Genomic DNA, 19,556 nt, shown 5'->3' with positions numbered 1-19,556 from the left:
TGCTGGCAATTTACACCAATGGACCAGACAAGAATTTGGTCTGATGTGAGAACAGCACTGTTAATGGGTGACTTCTAACACTTCTGGAATTCTTTATTGCGGGGATGGGAATGGGTGAAGGAGACATTGGGCATAAAGGAGGAGTATACAGGCATTGGTTGAGAGCTGAGGGAGAACAAGAAAATCAGGAGTGTGGTTTGGAAGAAGAATAAGACAGAAAAGAAGAAACAGCATTCAAGAACAAAATCTGAAGGGTTCATACACAGCCAGCAAAAAAGATTATCTGCAAGAAGAACAGTAGTAGAAAATTATTTCCTCACTTTTACGTTTTGTCCCCTCATCGTTGTGTTTGACAGAGCTGCTTTTTAGGTTTACTCATTGCAAATTTATTTAGCATGGAAAAAACCTCACTGGTGCCATTCTGTGTCAGCTGTCACAGTCACTCTGAGCATTATCAGCCTGTTGCCACCAGAGTGGTGTTCAGCTCTAAGTGTATTGCTGTCTGCCTCACAACGTGCAGATCACTTAGTCTCTCCAGCTCCCCTGGCCATGACAAGCTGATATCACTCAGAGTGATTGCAATTGCTGACAGTGTTAGCTCTGGTACTACCCTACATTAAATCAAATTTTAAAACACTAAAAGCATGTGCTGCCTAGTAAAACACTGCTGAAGAAAGTAGAAAAAATGCTTCTAAAACCTAAAAATTACTCTCTCACCACAATTTAGCTTCATTTTGAATCAAAGTAAATAAAAGGATAAATTGTACCCATTACACACTGCTTAGTATTGGTGACAGTATGGAGCTCCATCATTTAAGTAGCTCACTGTTAGTTTTTGTATGCCAGAGGGATTACACAATCTCCAAAGACCCTGGTCTCATCTGAAGCCTACTTTTAGAATGAGGTACACCTATGATCTTGGCTTCTTCCTGTGCTGATGCTGTTTGCTGTTGGCATAGATGGGAATCTACATTCATACATACAAAAGGTGCAATAATGGGGGAACTTTTTGTACCTTCCCATCATACACTTTTGCAAGAGGTAGGTATATTCTGATTCTATAGGAATTTTAAATCAAAATCATCATGTAGAAGACATCAAAGAAAATACAGGAGTTAATTATGATCATCCAATGTAAAATAAGAAAGACTCCTTATTTAAACATGGGTTTTTATATGAGGTTCGTCAGACTCTTAATGCTTGAGGTCCATTTCAATCTGTTTAATATGCAGAGCATTTAAATTTTACACATAGCTAATAGCTAATTCATAATTGTTGTGATGCAAAGGGACCATATTAGCCTGAATTAGCCTGATGCCTTGTATAAACAGGCCAAAGACCCAGTAACTTCTGCATTGGATTCAAACAGCTTTTAAGCTGGACTATTTAAAAATCATAAAACAGCATAATATTAGAACAGAAACTCATCTGGGATAAATAAAATCATGCTAAAAGTTTATCACATTTTTTCAAGTTTGCTTCATAAACAAAGTCATATTAAATCCAAGGCATGGACAGATTTAGAGTTATACAGTTTTAAAGAGGAATAAAAAGACTTACCATTGGAGAATGGATATCAGCTGATGCAGTGTAACTTGTAGCCCAGGGATTCTCAATAAGGGTGCTGTGATACCCGGGATGTCACTAGAACCTTTCAAAGATGCCTAAGCTGTAAGGAGAAAGGCAGATAAACATAGGCTTAGGCTTGTCCCTGTCTGGCTAATTCTGTTACTTAACTCCCCAGTTCCTTTGTAAGAAAGAAAGCACTATAATGTATAAATAGGTTTTTGAAACTGCGTGTCATTAAATTCACAAAACTTGAGTCCTGTGAGAGGTTCCTTCAATCCGAAAAGGTTGAGAACCACTATCCTAGCCCATAGTAATTTACTCCTGAACAAAATGGAAGGTAAGCCTTTTCAGGTTCATTTCTCTTGGGGCCTTGTCATATGTTCACTTGCAACAGCTGCAAATCTTTGGAAAATAGTGACCTATTAAAATTAGTATATGCTAAGAGGTAACCCTTGCCTGAAAGGCCAAAATTTTGTAATACCAGGAGGGCACTTAACACATACTAAACTGCTTGAATGTGGGTCTGCTTGTGTTTTAAGTGTACTCAGTCACTTTTAAACTGAACATGTGATGCCATCTTTACTTTGTGTTAGAAGCAAACGGGCAAAACAGTTAGACTTGATTCAGTTTCGCCATAGTAAGTCCTCCCAAGCTTTAAAGCAGTGTAACTCTTTTGTTGTCTCTATCCCAAATCTTTTAGTTAGGGTGTTGTTACATGTTAGTGTTAACACATGCTGCTAACTCTAATGAGTATTATGCTGCATTCAAGTTAGCATTGCTGTAAGCAGTCACGTGTTGAGACTTAATACCCTCTGTAACATGCATTGCACTAAACTGCCCCAAGAAGGCTGGTGAGCAGAGGTGTGGCTAGGAGTCTTACCCCATTCACTGGCTTTCTAGGGCAGTATAGGCTCTGGGATTGTGGTTTTTAGCCCTCCCCAACCCAACCTGAGTCAAGGCCCCAACAGTGCCCTCCTCCTGCCCTGATTGGAGTCTGACAGGCCACCATCAGGATCAAGGTTTTGCCAGCCTCCCTGGCTCAAATCACAACCCTCCCCCCGGTCCCCTTGAGCCCTCTGAACTGAGGCCCTGCCAGCCTCCAGCCCAGATGAGTGCCCCACCATCCCTGGCAACTGGATCAGGGCCCCAACCAGCCCATAGCCCCTTGGGGCTTACCTACCCCCATATCCTCTAGGGACTTACCCCCAGCTCCTCTCCTCTGGCTCTCTGCCCAACTGTGCTGCTGACACAGGAGCACACAGGGAGGTGTAATCCACCCACCTGACACCACTGCTGCTACTCTGATTCTTGCACATAAGTAGGGAGCAGCTGGGGAACCACAGGGAGAGACGGGTGAGCAGGTTTTGATTTGAACCAGGTAAGGGTCCTCAGTCTGGGCTGGGGGGTGCATGCCAGCTCCTTTGAACTTGGGTTGGGGGGGGAGGGGTGCTTGCCAGCTCTCCAGCCTGAATAAGGGTCTGCTAGCCTCCTCCCCCAGCCTGGATTTGATCAGGACCCGCTCCCCCTTGTAGCTCCTTGGCAGCTCCCCACCCACATACAATAGCTGTTGGGGGCTGGGCTCAGCCTAGAGAGTGGCAGTGGCAGTAGGAGTGGCAGCATCAAGTGGGCAGGCACCTTCTCCTTGCCTGCTCCCACACCACCAGCACAGGTAAATGGGGAGTGAGGGGGGGTTAATATAGGGGGTGAGCCCCTAGGGAACACGGGGTGAGTGGACCATAAAACAGTGTGAGATCCAACAGAGGGTGGGACTGGAAGGGGTGAACCACAAGATGGGGTAGGCAAGGGGGTAAGCCCTAGTAGACCAAGATGTATGAGAGCAGGGGGTGAGCCCCAAGGAGTTGGGAGGTGGGGAAGTCGAGAATGAGAAGAGGAGGGGAACAAGGGGAGGGAATCTGCAGAGTATGGAGGAGAAGGGAGAGATTCTTACTTTAGGATTCCCTCACTGCAGGCTCTCCCTGATGTCACTCAGAACACCATACAGCATCCACTGGGAGTGGTGCTTTCTGGAGTGGGCTGGAGTCAAATTGCTCCAGTCTGAGCTAGCACCATGGAGCAGCCTGATATGAACACCAGCTGAAGATAATCCTCACCTGAAGAAGACTATCTTTGAGATGAGTAGCGGGTACTTAGCTTGACTTTTCCTGGTTTAATTTATGAACATTCCTGTTTTAAGAGCCTTTTACATATGTGAAAGAAAATATGTAACAACACCCTTAGTTTTACTAATAGCATTCTCCTGTATTTGGAGATGAAAATTTACCAAAAGATTTTACCAATGTCCCCTTGTCACTGTTTTCTGATCAAGACAATTGGGAAAGAAATAATCACCCACTTCACGGAAGTTTTAATTAATATTTACTTGCCCATAACCATAGATAGAACTGTATTTATTTTTTAGAAGTTTTTACTGATTTAATTCTCATTACTTAATACTTGAGGTTACACTTTTCTCTTTCTTAAACATCATCTGCCAGTTAATTATTAAGGAAGATATGCTAGTGAACTATATCTATGATTTCAAAGTATGGTCAATAGCGTTTCTGTGGTCAACAGATTTGCATTATATACATCCCATACAATTTACTGTAGTGGTTCCAAGAAAAGGAAGCAGAGGGTATTTCCTCCCATTCTGCAGGAGTGCAGCATGAATACCATGGCAATATATATGTAAGGGAAGTATTGATTCCAAGCATTAAGGGACCAGGCCTTATATCTGTGAGCGTTATCTTTTCTGTATAAGCCTCAGCACTGAGTGCCAGGGATTAAAAAGGGGGAAACCCCCTGAGGGACAGAAGGAGCAGAGATGATTATACTCCTGCTGGGAACAGCTATGGTCTTGTTGCAGCGGCCTGATGATAGTGAAAATTAGAGAGATCTTAGGTGGTAAAGATAAACCTCTTCTACCAAAGAAAAGGTAGTGATTTTGTTCTCTGTTCTCTGTTCATGCTTCTGTCGCTATAGTAAATGCTTTCGCTGCACATTAAGCACAAATTGGAAAATATTAACTGCTGATGGGACATAAAAAAAAGGGATAATTCCTTGTTGAATTAGACTGGCTTTTTCATGTCAGAAGGGTATACAGAGTAATACACTAGAGATGAGAGGGAAACTGAAAGTCAAAGGATGAATCTAAGTTGCTGCAGCTACAGCACCTTTCCTAAGTCTTATCCACACAGTCAAAAATATGCATTCTTGCAACCGGGGGAAGCTGAAAGTTGAGAATCTGAGCAGGCAATTTGGGATGGAACCTTTAGGAAATATTACTAAGCAGCAGCAATTGGGACATTAATGTTCATTTAGCTGTTCGCTCTCTTCTTCTCTCCCTGCCTCCCTTTATTTTTTCTTTTTAATTGAAATTCAGTAGAGCAGGACTGGGAGACCTGGTGAGGTTTTCACAATTTAGGAAGAGCTGCAGACACAACATAACACAATACAACAAAATCCCCTTTGAAATGTGATTACAATAGCTGCAAGTCTGTAATTCTCACACATTTTGTTTCTTTTTCTTAGACTGACATTATTAGGGGAAACTATTTGATTTTTCAAGTTCAAACTGAGTATTAAATCCCCTCTCTGAAATCAATGTGGTCATTGAAATCAAGAAAGTTTGTCAGAAGTTGCTGAATGGAATCCACTATTTTTGGTCCTAGGAAGCTATCTTCTGACACTAATTATCAACATGAAGTAATAATTCTCTCTCTGCAACATCATAATCTTTGCCTCCTAGCAACTAATTGTGCCATCACAAAAAGCAGATTTGTTTTTAATACTAGGAATAAAAGACTGAGGCAAATAAACTCTTGTGCAGCAAGTAACCTATTATTTGTTTCCCACACAAATCTTTATGATAAAGAAGGCACAGAACTTGCTAAAAATAAAGGCTGGATAAGACAATTAATTTATATTGAAAAGCATACATTTTAAAGATATTAAAGATGGCACAGCTGGTTTTAAACAACAGCGTATAGTAGGAGCTACCCGACCCGCTTAAGTAACAGATCTCCCTCGTCTCCTCCATTTCCCCAAATGAGCCATTCATTTTGGAATGGACCCTCAACTGGTGTAAGGCAGGCTTTATTCATCATTGTTTTACATCAGATGAGAACATGGTTCTTAGTTTTCAAACAAACAAAAATCGAGAAAAAGATTTTCACAGTTCCTGATGATAAAATAGATGGAACAGCACCAGCTGAAGTTCTTTCTTCTTCCCCTTCTCCCTCTAACACCCAGGAAACAAATCACCCAGATAGTCTTAGGAGATAAAGAGGAGGAGTAATTCATTGTGCTGGCCAGATATCTTAAACACCTCCTGTGTTTTCTGGGGACCAAGTGATGGGCATGGGATTTTTGAATTCACCAACTCTTCTCAACCTTCCACTGGATTTGTGACTATGGACATCCTTATTCAGGGCTATAGCTGAATGCTAGAATTTAACCAGGTTTTCCATATACAATATGGGTTCCTATACACGTGCTCTGACATGTTCTGATTAGAACATATTAGATCAGACTCTATTAATTGAGCCTGCTGGAGCATTCTAACCAGCCTTATTGAACAAGCTTTAGTCAAAGTGCCCCCATGGCCATTTTGAAATGCAAGACACTGTATATACAAGACATTGAAGTGTTTTAATTAAAGCAGCTCCCTAGAACCACTCTAATTAAAATGCTTCTACCTACCCCAGAGCACATGTATAGGTACTCTCTGGGCATTTCTACACATGCATGTGCCACAATAGCAGGCACTTTGAAAAGCACCCAGTGCTGGAGTGCATGCAGTTGTATAAGGAAAATACCCATCGGAGCTGAGAAAATGGCAGCACTGCACTTTGAACTAAAACACACGAGAGGTGCTTATTTCAAAAGTACACCGCCACCATTTTCTGCATGTTGATATGCATTTCTCCACTTAAACAACTGCACACGACACAGTGAAGTTCACATCAGCTTGTGTGCAGAGCAGATTCAATTAATCAAGTCTGCTCTGAAGTCCATTGTGGGATAAAAACCTATGTGTAAAAATGCCCTGCGAGTCCATGAACTATGTCAAAGAAGGGACGGAAAGCTCCAGGGTGAAATTATTTTCCCTCCTCCCAGGGACATATATGGCAGCAAACGAAACTTTCAGGTTTCCCCCCTGCTCTCCACCTATACACATGCATTTCCTAGTATTATACCTCCCTGTTTATTAGGGTTCAGTAGGCATATTTGAATACTTGAAGATTTATAAGTTCATCCTAAATCCTTTTCAAACTGACCTCTGTCAGCCCCTGAATTCCAAAGTCCTGCCTAACTATAAACAGGGGGGGATATTTATGCTTTACAGGGTTACTGTCAGGCTCAATTACTTCATGTTTGTGAAGTGCTTTGAAATCTTCAGATGAAAGGTAAAATTGATTGCAGAGTGGTGGAACTCACTGATACAAGGTGTTGTCGAAGCTGGCAATTTAAACAGATTCATGCAAGGTAGATCCATCAGTAGGAATTAAATGTAACAGTAGGACTATAATCTCCAAATAAGGACTTCCTAGGCCTTAAAGCTAGGGACAGAAATTACACATAAACTGGTATAAGTGATCAGAAACAGTTTCAAATCTGTAACACAACAGAAGTTCAGTGCACATAAACCACTTTCAAAATGACCAAAACTGGTTTAAGATAAACCTGGGTGGATGTAGTATCAGATGTAATTGATATAAGTTAAATCAATTTATTGGACTTCTCTCCCAGATCCCCTCCAGATTCAAGTTAACTCACAGTCCCCTAGGAACCCAGGATGCTTTGCACCTCTTCCACAAACCCTACCTCACAAGGTGGGCAGGTTACCCTTGGCCCAAGCTGTCTGCTTCAGCTTACCACCCCGTAGGGGCTTCTGGTCTGGACCACTGCACACATATGGCTGCATTTCCAGAATCTGTTATGGAACTAATATCTGTTCACTTGCTTATAAAATCTTAAACTAGCCTGCAAAGATTGAATAAGCTCAGTGTTGGGCTTTTTGACTGTCTATACTTAGCCTAAAAGCTGAAAGCTCTTAAGGGAAGAGGAGCATGAAACATATCAGTCTGGACAGGCTATGCTTAAATACTCTTGTGGTCTGTAACTGTGAGTTAAAGAATACTATGCTAGCTATGACTTAGCACATCATTCATTATGTCCTTGAGATTTTATATTCCTCCTACTGACTATCACCACCAGAGGTGCTAGCCAGCCAGCCACCCAGGCTTGCAAACAAAATATTGCTTCTCAGCGCTTGAGAGTTTATTTCTAGGAAATGATATCAGCAGCCTTGGCTCTTTTGCTTTCTTTCATAGTGTTATATTTTCATGAAACACGCAGAAAATGAAAATGCATTGTCTGGTGTATGGTGCTTGCCAGATATAGTGTGTACTTCAGGGTTTGATTTTTAAAAGAACACAATATGGTGAGCTCTTCTGCAAATATATCTCATCATTGGTACCTAAATGGAAGATGAATTTTCTGAAACTCTGGCCCCTTCTGTGGAAAATCCGGGAGCTACTGTCGTTATGGTGTTAGTCTATTTGACTTCCAAGTAACCTCCCCTGAGCTTCTTCAGGGAATTCCTTCCACAGAAAGGACAATATGAAAGGGGTCATCTTGAAACAAAGCTGGAGACAAAATTCCTCTTTTTACTCTTAGAATAGATGTAGCACAGGAAGTACTAATTAATGTTGTCACATCACCCTGCCAGCATTTCTCTTTTGGCCTGTTCAGGCCTTGGACTCTCTGCTGAAACACTCTGACAGGTTCCTAATTAGTACAAACATGAAATCATGACATAATATATTTTATTATTATATGTTTATATTCTGTTCATATATAATATTTATCTGTTTGCTGTTTTCAATAGGGAATACTTGATACAATCCTAGCAGGAAATGTCTGGATAGTAAGAAACACCTCACTTTTTCAGAGACAGGTAAATTTAGCCCCCAGTTATCTTCTGGTATCCAGAAGAGTCAGGCATTTCATTACCTATTCATGTTTAGTTTCTAGCTATCATTAATTCATAATGCCTTGAAGACATAAATATCTCTTTGGAAAGAAAGCACACAGCACCATTTTTTTATTTGGTACATTTCCATGTGTATCATGATATATTCAGTTATATATTACCTCGTCTGAATGCAAAACTGTTTTATATGCAGATTTAAGGTAATGAGCATTCAAGTTTAAAAAATGATTTTGGTATCCTGTAGCTTCTCAATAATAATATACTCTTACATTCCAACAGAGAAGGATGGATTATGGGTTTTTCAATTTGCATCAGGCATATTAATTGCAGAGTAGGGTTTCCACATAAAATATCAATGTACTGGAACAAACTGTTAATGTACCAGAATATGAACACTTACATTCATTTCTTGAGATTTAAAAGCAATCTTCTCTTTTTTTCCATACATCTGAATGGTATGGCTATGGGTTTTTTTTCAAGTCAGCTAATGAGAACAACGTAACCAATATCCCCCTCCCTGCCCCCCTTCCACTGGAAAACCTTAATTAGCTTAAGTGTTAATAGTGCTTTCCTACTCATTGTACTGGCAAACAATACAACAAGCCATTAGGGAAAGAAAATAATTTACAGGGTATGGAAAAACTTTTTAGAGTAGCTTTTAAGAAACATGCTATGGAAGATCGACTTTATGTTGTAGCAGCAAGTAGAGAAACACTAAACTCAACTTTTACTTGTATTATATTTCTTAACTGTGAAGAGAATCATAGACTAGTAAAAGTGTAATTGGAAGTTTTATCTGTGAAGTTAAGCTGGGAATTTGCCAATCAATTTAACTATATAAAACAGCAAGTTCTTTATTTTATCTGAATCACTTAAACTATATAAAGAATCCTAGAGAGGAGAACCTCTAAAATGACAAGTCATCATACAGTGACTTTTTTTCTGGATTTTTTCTCTATGGTGGAATTGACAGTTATTTTGGTCAAAATAATACAAATTGTGATTCGGTACCAAGTAAAATTCTTAATTGCATGATACTAATTTATATTAAATTCCCTTTACATCACTTTGGCAGTGCACAAAATGGGCTTAATATAACTTATATACACTTTCACTTTCTTTGCACTGTCAGAGTGGTAAAAAGGGACATGAATATAAATAGATATTAGATTGTTGCAAGTTCAACTTTAATGTTCTGTTTGAAAGAAAACCTTGACCCTCTTGTGCCCTGTTAAAAATGCTATATTACTCAGGAAAGTTTGATATATAATACTTGGGGAAGTGTTGAGTTCTATTGTTTCACAAGGTTTTGTTTTATTTTATGACTGTTTTGTCTCACCCTACTAAGCTTTAATGTGCCTTCAACAACAACTTCTCACAAAATGACAGCAATAGGACATGGGACTTTCCTTTTAAAACAAAACAGAATGAGAAAATATTTGAGTTTGAATGCCACAGCTGCAGGCAGAATTATCACACCAGGGAAGAGTGGAAATACCACCCACATAATCCAACCAGAGACCTGATTCATTTTGTGTCTGAAGCAATCACTGCAGTCTTACAAAGCTGAAATGAGTTTCCTTTGCAATCTTCGGGGGGGAAGGTGAGAATATCATGCTTACTGGTTCAAAGTAAAACTCTTTTTTTGCCTCTTATTTTCGTCCTTATTTTCCTATGATTTTCCAGTGGCTGCTTTGACTTTATATAGCATAGTACAGTGGAATTGAATGCAAAATAGGTCCTAAATGGGTAGGCAGGCATGCTTTTCCCAGACCTTTCAATCCCAAGTGAACTTGTATCAAATTATTTTTTTAAAAGCTGAATCCAATGAAGGACTTGGGTATTATGCTCCCTAACTTTTGGTTGCCTGGCCCCTAGAGTAGAAGCAAGTAACATGCTTTCTGTACATTGAATGGAGAGAACTAGGTACCTTACACTGTGATCTAAAGCAGCCTCTGTGCTGATCAGTACATTCAGCATGTGCTTTCCTAGAGATAACCAACAGGAGATTCTGAAGGAAAGGGTGAATCTTAAAACCTGTCCTTTGGATTTGCCACTCAAGGCAAAAGGCAAGTGCTTCCATCCTCTTCAGAGCCATAACTCTGAATCTTCTCTTGGAAACTCATCAGTCACCTTGTGCCTTTCTTTTAATGAACTGAGCAAAGCCACACATTTCCCTTTGAAAACTCAATTCCTGAAAAAGTGGAGCCAACATGTAGACAATTCAGGAAGCTGAACAGCTGAGTTCAGTTCCCTTCTCTTCCTCAGGGGAGTTCCTCATTGCTATAGGTTAGCTGGGTTGAGAGCACATGCTATCCCTCCAGCTGGAACTGTTTAACAAGGAATTCAAGATTCATTTAGCCAGAAAAATTAAAAAAAAATCCTGGCTATAGCTTGTTAGTTTAAGGCACTCACTTGGGAAAAAGGAGCCCTGGTGACACTGGGAGTAGTTGTAATCACTTTTTTGATGTAAGACACAAAAGAAGACTTGGGAGAAGGGACCAAAAGCCCAGATCATTTGGCATTTGAATGCTCTAACCACTGGGGTAGAGAATCGTGCTTCCTCCAAGTAGGCTATTATATATAGTCATCATCTTCTTCTCTGTGTTTGAAAAGAAAATGGTAGCTGCAACAGCATTTTGTGGTGAGCCTGATCCTGACTGTGCTTGTCAGGTATGCTCTGAGAACGCTTGCTGGTTTGAGTCCCTCAGGGAATTTCAGTGACCAAATGCTTAGTTTCTACATCCCAGGCAGGTTTAGGCATAAACAAGGTGTTCAGCTTCTCACCTTTTTCAAAAGGCAGTTCTGTACATGTGGGGAAGTGCAATTCCATACACTTGGAAAAGTAAAGTAAAAAATTAAAAATTTAGGAAACTACAGTTAGGCCTGCACCCATGAAAAGAGTTTTCAGGATCACAATTCTGGATTTAGGGTTAATTTAGGCACCTAAATCTCACTTGATCAGATCTGCTCTTAACCAACTTTGTAACATGTATGATAGTGTGTTTGGAGACTGCACCTTTGTCCCACATGAAAGTATGCAAAGATCTGTTTTCAGTAGCTAGAGAATCATTCATTCCTATAACACATTTATTTATTTTGCTGTCACTAGATAATAAAAAGTACAGAGATACTGACAAGTATTGATTGACACATTGTAATTGGGTTAAATTCTTAAAACCTTAATCTGAAAACACATATGCACATCTGTAACTTTACTCATGTAGAAATATTGGCAGGATTAAAGTCCAAATCAATACTTATTCTAGATTTGCATGCACTTCAAAAGCAATAGGATCAGGCTTAACGTTGATTAAGGTATGAAAAAGTGTGATCACTTAAGTTCATAGAATCAGAAAATTAAGGTTAGAAGGGATGTCAGGAGGCCATCTAGTGCAAACCCCTGCTCAAACCAGGACTGTCCCCAATTAGATCATTCCAGCCAAAGCTTTGTCAAGCCAGGCCTTAAAAACCTCCAAAGATGGAAAATCCGCCACTTCTCTAGGTAAACTTTTCCAGTGCTTCACCACCCTCCAATAAGAAAGTTTTTCCTAATACCCAACTTAAGCCTCCTTTGCTGCAACTTGAGACCGTTGCTCCTTGTTCTGTCCTCTGTCAACACTGAGAACAGTTTAACTCCATTCTTTTTGGCACCATCCTTCAGGTACTGGAAGGATGCTATTAAATCTCCCTAAGTCTTCTCTTTTCTAGACTAAATAAGCCCAGTTCCCTCACCCTCTCCTCAGAAGTCACTGCCCCAGACCCTGAACTATTTTTCCTGCTCTCCACTGGACTCTCTCCAACTAGTCCACATTCTTCCTATAGTGTGTGTGTGTGTGTGTGGGGGGGCAAAACTGGACACAGTATCCCACATGCAGCCTCACCAGTGCAGAATAAAGCAGAATAATTACTTCCCGGGATGTTCTAACAATGCTCCTACTAATGCAGCCCAGTATGCTGTTAGCTTTTTTGGCAACATGGGCACACTGTTGACTCCTATCCATCTTAATGTCCAATGTAACCTCCAGGTCATTTTCTGAAGAGTTGCAGCTTAGCCAGTCAGTCCCCAAGCTGTAGTGGTGCATGGGATTCTTCCATCCTAGGTGCAGGACTTTGAAGACTTTGCACTTGTCCTTGTTGAACATTATGAAATTTCTTTTGGCCCAGTCCTCCAACTGTATGAATCCTAGCCCTACTCTCTAGTGTATCTATTACACCTCTCAGCTTAGTGCCTTTTGCAAACTTGCTGAGTGTGCAATCTATCCCATCTTCCAGATTGCTAATGAAGATATTGAACAAAACCAGCCCCAGGACTGACCCCGGGGGCATTCCATATGATACCAGCTGCCAGCTAGACATTGAGCCATTGATTACTGCCATTGAGCCTGACAATCCAGCCAGCTTTCTATCCACCTTGCAGTCCATTTTTCCAACCTATATTTCCTCAGCTTGCTTGCAAGAATGCTGTGACAGACGGTATCAAAAGCCTTGCTAAAGTCCAGGTATGTGTGATTTTCCCCACATCCACAGAGTCATCTCACCACAGAAAGCAATCAGGTTGGTCAGGCATGACTTGCCTTGGTGAATCCATGCTGACTGTTCCTAATCACCTTCTTCTCCTCCAAGTGCTTAGAAACGGATTCTTTGTGGACCTGTTTCATGATTTTTCTGGGGACTGAGGTGAGGCTAACAGGTCTATAGTTCCCTGGATCCTCTTTCTTCCCTTCCTTAAAGTTGGACACTAGATTTGTCCATTTACAATTGCCTGGGACCTCCTCTTATCACCACAGGTTTTCAAAGAAAATGTCCAGTGGCTCTGCAATCACATCAACGAACTTCCTCAGCACCCTTGGTTGCATTGCATCCAGCCCCAAGGATTGGTACACGTCCACCTTTTATAAATAGGTCCTAACCTGTTCTTTCACCATAGTCGGCAGCTCACCTTCTCCCCAAACTGTGTTTCCCAGTGCACTAGTCTGGGAGCTGACCCTGCCTGTGAAGACTTGAGGTAAAAAAGGCATTGAGTACTTCAGCCTTTTTCTCATCATCTGTCACTAGGTTGCCTTGCCCATTCAGTAAGGGACCCACACTTTCCCTGATCCTCCTCTTGCTACTGACATACTTGTAGAAAGCCTTCTTGTTATCCTTCATGTCCCTTGCTAGCTGCCACTCGCTTGTGCTTTGGCCTTCTTGACTTCATCCCTGCATGCCCGAGCAATATTCGTATACTCCTCCCGAGTTCTTTGTCCCAGTTTCCACTTCTTGTCATCTTCCCTTCAAGATGTAAGTTACTAGGAAAATTACATATTTAAGACCCTTCAGTTTCCCCAGTGTGATTAAGCATTGTTTGTCAAAAGAGAACAGGCACAAACTAGATCATCCCCTGTTTTTACTTAAATATGCCAATACAGCATTAGCTGTATTTTATTACTTAATGCACTAAGGGGCCTTAACCTTTGAAAAGCTTGTCAGGCAATGCCTATGAACTCAGGCTAACAGGCAACCTAACCCGAAAAGAAACCCTAGTACATGGGAAAATAACTGTTCTGAGAGCTTTGGCATGGTTCTCGTTGCTAGGGAAACCACTTCTTTGTCTGTACGTGTTTAGAATGGCTGCCTCATTAGGGGCACTGAGTCTGAGAATCACTTCACACTACAGAAGAAAACAGAAATCGAAAAAATGGTGTGTTCACTAACTATTAAGAAACATACCAAGAAGTGAATAGAAGAGGTCCCATATGCATATATGTAAACACAAATGTGCACACAAATGCCCACAAACACAATAGATTACATTTTCATTTTGTTGAGGTTGCTAAGACGGGCTGAGCCACTTCATTCCTGCATGCAGTTTTAGCTAGGTGAAGGAATAAATAATTCTCTCTCTTCTCCCTGTTGTATTTCAGTCCCTTTTTTAAAGCAATGCACAAAGAATTGAGATGTGAATTTCATGTGTTATAAAATAATCCAGTTAGTTGGAAATATTGAGACACACTCATTTATTAAGGTCATGCGGTATGCTTGTCCAACCGCCTGAGAGTGCTGCGGCAGTGTTAAAGCAGATTTTATCGATGGATGCAAAGCGTAACATGTTTTGGAAAACCAGTGTGGATACATTTATTGCCGCCATCAAAACAGGGGAAATGGTAAAAATAAAGCAGTAAAAACTGCAAACATTACACAATGACAAGAGAGTAACTTAATGTTAACTGCTAAATTTTAATCGAGATATGAAAACAACCACCATAGAAATGTATGGATTGCAGCAGAGCTAGATGCAGTTTCAAGGCATTACTCATTGGTAATATAGCTGTGAATCCAAGCTCCCTTAGGTGCTCAGCTCCTGCTCTTGGCTGATGGGAAAAATCTTTGCAAACAGGGCAGAGCTGAACCTCAACCCTCTGCAACTTATAAATATCAACAAAAGGATAAGATTTTGCAGGCATCAACCCCACGCTTCTACGCACTGAATGGAAAGAAATCTATCCAGAATATAAGTACAGCAGTTAATGGACCCCCAACATCTTCTCTATACATATTTATGAGGAGGGCTAGCAAAATGGCTACCAGTTCCTGTTTTTGAACTCACACCAGATGTAAAAGCAAGTAGTGAGATACATGCACAGCAGTGTATCTGCCCAGGTGGTCTGTGTGATGGGTTTTTTTATTGTCCAAGAGATGTTAGCTCTGATATTAACTAGATTTATAAAAGAGTCTTTTGGAACTCTTCCAATTTCTCAATAGAAACACCCCCCCTCCCCAAAACAAAACTTTTCCCCTCACTTTTTCACTTTTCTTCAAATCATTGACATGTAAGATAGAGAAAAAAGAGAAATTTAAACTAACATTAATATTTGATGCTGCATTGTGTTTTATCATGTTGTTTCTTTCACTGAAAAAAAAAGCCAGGAAGTTCTTCACTAATGGTAATATCAGGGAAATCTGGAAAGGAATAAAGGGCTAGAGGTTACAACCAGAAAATAGAAGTAGCATTTGTCATGGCCCATACTGTCATAATGTTTATCCTATATCAAAAAATTCACAGTACCAGTGCAGACACACATTGCCCTTCCAAGTCTTTCTCAGTGGGCATGTCATCATTACTGAGCATTTATTTAGTACTTGTATTAGTTGTGCAGAGTTACTGTACAGTAGCACTGGCGAATGTTTTTTAAGTGATGTTACAGAACAGCAGCTTAATAATACTATGCAGTAGTGTATTAGCACTGTCTGTGCTGTGATGTACTACTGCATAGTATTATTCAGTTGCTGCATGGTCAGCATCTCATGTAGATGTGCCCAGTGAGTGGTAGCATGTATTGCTGTTTCCCCTACCACTAGGTGGCAAGTGAGTGCACATATCCCTTGTGCTGGTTTAGTCTCTGGAAGTCCCTGAGGATTCCCCAATATGGAAGAAAAAATCCATTAGGTAGTGAGCTAGGTAAAAATGACTTCTGTTACGCTCTGCTACCCCTATTAGCCTGCTGCTACCAACAGAATTGATCTGTCCCAGCTACTTACCTTGCAGGCCACAGTAGGCCACAAGCAAGAGCTCACAACTAAGAAGCTGCAGTCAAGGCACTGCTTGCAGCCTCTGGAAGTCAGTTTTGATTTGGTTGTCTGCAACCTATACAACAGCAAGGATGGATATTTCTTCAGGTTAACAGATGGGCACTTGTCGGAGGCGATGCAATAGTGAAATCTTCACAATCTCTGATTCTTCTTCTCTGTCAATACTACCTGTGCTGAAAAGGTGGTTGCTGTATGGAAAAACAAGGTGTCTAAACTGTTGTGGGAATTACTCCAAACCATGGAGCAGAATTTCTGTTCCAGGGAAATGAGCAGTAACTGGTGGGAGCAGATAGACCAGGTTATTTGGGACAATGAACAGTAGTGGATGAACTTCTCCATATCTTGGGCAACCTTCATGGAGATCTGTGCCTAGGTGGCACCCAGCTTTAAGTGACAACCTACAGGGATGAAGGCTTCTAACTATGAAGAAGCATATTGCCATCATAATATGAAATCTTGCTACTTTTGTTAGCTTTTAGAGCATCACAAATCCATAGCAGTATTTGCTCTAACAGCTGCCTTCACTCTGGCAGATATGATCCTGATAAGGCTGACCCAGTAATGGGAGCAGGACATGTTTGTTGTTGACAGGCACTGACTCAGCCTGAAGGGTCACTGAAGACATAGGCTGACTGGAGGCCCTGGGTGGTCATTGCTTGAATCCAGGTCCTTTTTCATGTCCTTGTCACTGTCCAGAAATGGAGGATGGAAGGGCCCTGCATTATCACAGTCCAGGAGAGGCAAGGTGTCCTAAAGCATCTCCTGGGTCATCTCCTAGGTTCATGTAGGGGTTGGCTGTGAGAACACTGTTCAGCCCACCACAACCACTATAGCATGTTCCATGCCGCTATCCTGTCCACAACATAGGTGGACAAGCTAGTGTTCTTCCTCTATGCCCTGGTGTTTTATGCATAGGACGAACAGTTTGAATTAAAACAAGTGGGAATCTTATCAGGGGATAAGGCACAATGCTGCATTTATTGAAAACTTAAGACAAACAAAATAAAAGAAAAAACAACAAAAACGTGGTGTTTCCTCTTTCAAACACTAACACATACATACTCATACACTCATACATACATAGCCATTTATTCACATACATATAAAAGGAGACAGACAGACAGTCCTGCAAATATCAAGATATTACCAGTCTTTTAGATGCTCAGGTTAGCTTGGTGGCCAGCTAAGTTAACTACGAGAATGAAGCCAGGCCTAGTGCTATGCATTCTGACATTTCTTTGTCTTCTGTGCAGGACAGACCCAAAGCCTCTTTGTTCTTGTCCATCTTTATAGTGATTGTTCCCCATACAAGTCTATGGGTCTTGCTATGTCATGTCCTTTCAATGTGGAAATGATCCTCCTCTTCAGTTACAATGTTATGATTGACAAACTCTTCTGTCTCTGTGGTCTGCAATTTTTTTCATCTGGTGTCAGGAATTTCTTCAGCCACTAGAACAAAGCATGATCTTGTATTTTGTAATTCTTAACTGCTGATCTTGGACATTGTTATAGCCTTTGGCTATTGAATCACAGAAGGCTATTTCTATTCTTTTAGTCTTAGGTGCAAGATAGACTGTCTCAGCATATGCATTTCCACACATATTGTTTATTCTTTCATTACCTCTGTCCCAGGGAAAGAAGTAACGAGGGATACTTAGCAGCAGCGGGAGATGCAGCACAGCAGGGACGGAAGGAAGAGCCCTCGTGGCCTCTTTATTCAATTAAGGATGGCCGGTGACGTCAGCCTCAAACGCCGGCTGGTGGAAATAAAAATGGCGGCTGATGCCGTGGAGAAGGGGAGAAGGAGAGCAGCAAGAGAGGGGAGCTGCAGCTGCAGCTGCAGCTGCTCAGGGAGAGAAGAGGATCCTTCCCACGGGACCCACGGAGCCCAACAAGCCGGGGGCAGACGTTGGCAGTGCGGGGCAGAGTGCCTCAACAGAAGCGCGCATGGGAGGCACTCTGGACCCAGGGACAGAACCACAGCTGCACCCAGAGACCGAGCAAACCCCAGGTGGGAGTATTGGGATGACCGAGGTGAGGAGGAAGCCATGCCAGAGGGAGAAGACCCTGGGAGAGCCCTGAGGGGTTTACAATCAGGGCGGGTATCACTGCCGGTCCCAGCTGGGCTGACAGGAGAATGGGAGTGAATCCCGAAGGTGATGGGTGAGGAATAAAATGTCCCCCAAGCTAGAGCAAGGGGAAGGATAGTAAGGGGGCAGGGCATAGCCACGTCAGGAAGTGGCTCATCATTTTGTGTTTTGTTAATGCATTTTATTTAGTTGCCCCATGCAAAGGGGGAGAGTGGAAAGTGCAAGGTATCTCCAAGGCAGAGGTCTGAGGAGGAGCCTTGGAAGGTTTTTTTGTGTTTCCCCGAGAGAAGGGGTGGAGGCAAGGAAGGTCGAGGGGGGCGGGCCCACACTCGCAAACTTGGACATAGGCAACAAGCATCCAGCGCCAAGCTGTGAGGTGCTATCCCACTAGAGGGGACAAGACCGATGGAAGGGCAATGCACCTGAGGAGGCGTGAGGCCAAGGTGTAGGGGTGGTGGAGCCCCGTGAATGACCACTGGGCTAATCACAGACCACCAAGCACACCCAATGACCAATCCCATCTACTGAGGAACAACAAGTCGTGGCAGGAGAGAACAGGGGCGGTGACTCGAGGGGGAGAAACCTGCTCAGTCTATGACATGAGTCCATAAGATGCCTTACGTCTACCACCAGAGCAAAGGTCACACGGAAACGACTATTAGAGGCCCGGCAGCCACAACCTCTTTTCAAACAACCCAGAAATACCACAACCTGGGGTTCTGCAGGTCTCGGTCCTTGGGCCCGCACTGTTAAACATCTTCATCAGTGACTTGGAGGAGGGGGTAAAAAACCACCCTGTTCAAATTTGCTGATGACACTAAGATGTGGGGGGATATGGGCACATTAGAGGGAAGGAATAGGCTACAAATGAACCTAGACAGGTTACAGGGGTGGGCGGATGAGAATAGAATGGGATTCAACACTGACAAGTGCAAGGTAATGCACCTGGGGAGGAAGACCCAGCACCATACCTACAGACTGGGGAACTCCCTCCTCGTCAGTGCAGAGGCAGAAAAGGATCTTGGAGTCATCATTGATGCCAAGGTGAATATGGGCAGGCAGTGTGGAGATGCAATCTGGAAGGCCAACTGCACCTTGTCATGCATCCACAGATGCATCTCAAGAAGGTCCAGGGAGGTGATCCTCCCCCTCTATGTGGCAGTGGTCAGGCTGCAGCTGTAGTACTGCGTCCAGTTCTGGGTGCCACACTTCAAGAGGGATGTGGACAACATGGAGAGGGTCCAGAGGAGGGCCACTTGCATGATCAGGGGGCAGCAGGGCAGGCCCTATGAGGACAGGCTACGGGACCTGAACCTGTTCAGCCTCCA

The 19,556-nt window shown here is 42.2% G+C and overlaps 2 long non-coding RNA genes across 2 annotated transcripts in view; both read right to left on the bottom strand.

The window, feature by feature from the left end:
- Positions 1–1,550: 1,550 nt before the first annotated feature.
- Positions 1,551–19,556, bottom strand: part of LOC109321610 — a 61,768-nt gene continuing 43,762 nt past the window's right edge. The window contains exon 3 of the long non-coding RNA XR_002104106.1: positions 1,551–1,669. This is a non-coding gene — a long non-coding RNA (uncharacterized LOC109321610). The remainder of the gene's footprint in view (positions 1,670–19,556) is intronic.
- On the bottom strand, positions 17,389–18,941 carry LOC109321611. Its single transcript, XR_002104107.1, has 2 exons — positions 18,909–18,941; positions 17,389–17,759 (listed from the first exon to the last, which is right to left on the bottom strand). It is a non-coding gene; the product is annotated as an uncharacterized LOC109321611 (long non-coding RNA).

Source organism: Crocodylus porosus, unplaced genomic scaffold, assembly GCF_001723895.1.
Source record: "Crocodylus porosus isolate Cpor-Errol unplaced genomic scaffold, CroPor_comp1, whole genome shotgun sequence".
NCBI classification, from domain to species: domain Eukaryota; kingdom Metazoa; phylum Chordata; order Crocodylia; family Crocodylidae; genus Crocodylus; species Crocodylus porosus.
This window is presented reverse-complemented; position numbering and strand designations above follow the sequence as displayed.